Source organism: Planococcus citri, chromosome 1 (genome assembly GCF_950023065.1).
Source record: "Planococcus citri chromosome 1, ihPlaCitr1.1, whole genome shotgun sequence".
Taxonomy (NCBI): Eukaryota; Metazoa; Arthropoda; class Insecta; order Hemiptera; family Pseudococcidae; genus Planococcus; species Planococcus citri.
In genome coordinates this window covers 85,244,713-85,246,886 of record NC_088677.1, presented here as the reverse complement: position 1 = coordinate 85,246,886, position 2,174 = coordinate 85,244,713, and the positions used below count along the sequence as shown (strand labels likewise).

The window sequence follows — 2,174 nt, the reverse complement described above, 5'->3', positions numbered from 1 at the left end:
ATTAAAATGTTTAAAAGACATATCCTACACTTGTTAATCTACCGGGTGCGCAGAAAAAACGCGAACCCCGAAGAAAGTATTTTATTAAAAATATAGGCCGGCAATGTGAAATACTGTAGGTGCATAAGTATGTTGAAACATTTAGCAGAAAACTTCCCAATAGATACACTAAATTACTGTGCACCCTGTAAACGATATACACATAAAACCACACCATATCACACACATTATTCCTATCTCAGCTTATTAGGCGGTCTCGCTAATTACCAAATTACCACACGATAGATAACGAATTAATGATTTTTTTCAACGCAAAAATAAGTTAAGTACAAGTAGTTTCATCAAAGTAGCCTATGAAATGAATGCATAAATCTCCATTTTCACGAGTTCATAAAATTACCTATGTTATTCAACGACATTTTTTTGTTTATGCGTCCTGGTGAGTTAATTTTGCCATACGACTTTACTTTTCAATGAGAACCAACATCAAGTTTACCTGCAGCGATTAGTTAACTTTTGCAGCCTAGGTGAGTTAATTTTAAAAACAATTTCTTTTCTCGTTCAGTATTGTTTGAAAACTGATGTTGAACATTTTGTTACATAAGAACGTAAGTTTATCGTATATTGTCAGCGGTTTTGAATATACCCACTTATGAATCACGAAAATAACAATTTTTTACCAACTTGAAAGCACTTTTCCACCATTAAATTTTTTTAATGAAAAAGTGAAAAACTAACCTAACGCTGAATTCGTGTTTAGCAGGTCAACATGTCCCGATTACCATACTTTTTGTGATCATTTTGATCAAATTTTCATTAATTCGTGTTTAATTATTTTTCACCAAAAGAGAACTACTCGTATGGACAGAAAGTTGATAAAAAAAATGTCATTTTCGCAATCCATTAGGTAATGTTCAAGCGTTTCGATAGAAGACAATAAAGGTTGTATTGAATTTTGAATTCAATGGGCTAGGAGAAGGTTGAAAAACTAAAATCGTAACTTTTGAGGAAGAGACGAAGAGTGATTGAGGGATTGCACAGGATTAGTCATACTACCCAAAAGTGGCAAAAAACCACAATTTTGTCAAAAATGACCACACTTTGAGGGCCCCTGGTTTAGTCTCCAGGATTCAAATTTTTCTATATGGTCTCCTACTAAAAGTAAACTTCTCCGCCAACTTTTGTCAAAATCCAAGATATGAGTTTTTTTTTCGATTCGCCCTACTACTTATAGCAAGAAGAAAATTCAGTTCTTTTTTCACTCCTAGGTACGTACTTCACTGTTTCTTTTCCACATTTTGAAACTTGGAATGAAACGAAAATATACTTATAGGTACGTGATAGGTATAGTTAGGTATGTGCCTACTGCTTACCAAGTTGAAGGGTAAAGTAAATTCACGGTTATGTACAGTGTACACATAGGCTAACAGTCAAAAATTAGAACTACAGAAACTCATTTTACTCGTAGATGAAATTGTTAGGTACTTGTAATTTAATACTTTTCTGAACTGCCTAATTACACGCTACCTACCTGCTTATTCTGTTTCAGGCTTCGCGAAACTATTCGTATCATTTTCTGCAGTCAAAAGCTGACGTTTTGGCCATAGCATTACAACTAATAATAAACACAAAAAACGATGAATTTGGATGATGTAATTTTGTATTTGATTACCACAGCATACGTATTCATAGTAGCATCTTCGCTCATCTGTGTAGTAATTCATCTTTATAAGTTTTTTCGAAGTAGCAATACTCGTAATTTGGCCACAAAAAATTTAACGTTTTATTGTACTTTTCTGTTATTTGATTATGTTTGCATTTTAGTAGACATGCTACAAAAAATTTTATTTTTTTTTGGATATTTTTCAAGGTATGATGAAAAATATATTACCGCAATTGAGATTTACCTGGACCTTAATATTACTTTTGTAAAATTCATTATCGCTCTAGATATATGCTTATGTTTTCGAAAAATTTCTGTATGCCTACAACGATCGTCCGGTTCTCAAAACAAGAAATTCTTTGTTTATTGTTTTCTTGGCGTATGCTTACCAATGATGTACTTCATTTTCCTGACATTTTACTTACGTGAACCAGATAAAACAGTTGTGCACCATGAAATAAATAAGACCACCAATGAGACCTCTGAGGTCTATGAGATCAATATGTCTTCC

The 2,174-nt window shown here is 32.9% G+C and overlaps 1 long non-coding RNA gene across 1 annotated transcript; it reads left to right on the top strand.

Annotated features, from left to right (window-relative positions):
- Nucleotides 1-348: 348 nt before the first annotated feature.
- On the top strand, nucleotides 349-1,918 carry LOC135842896 (uncharacterized). The gene is made up of 2 exons (XR_010558210.1): nucleotides 349-527; nucleotides 1,550-1,918. It is a non-coding gene; the product is annotated as an uncharacterized LOC135842896 (long non-coding RNA).
- The last annotated feature ends 256 nt before the right edge of the window (nucleotides 1,919-2,174 follow it).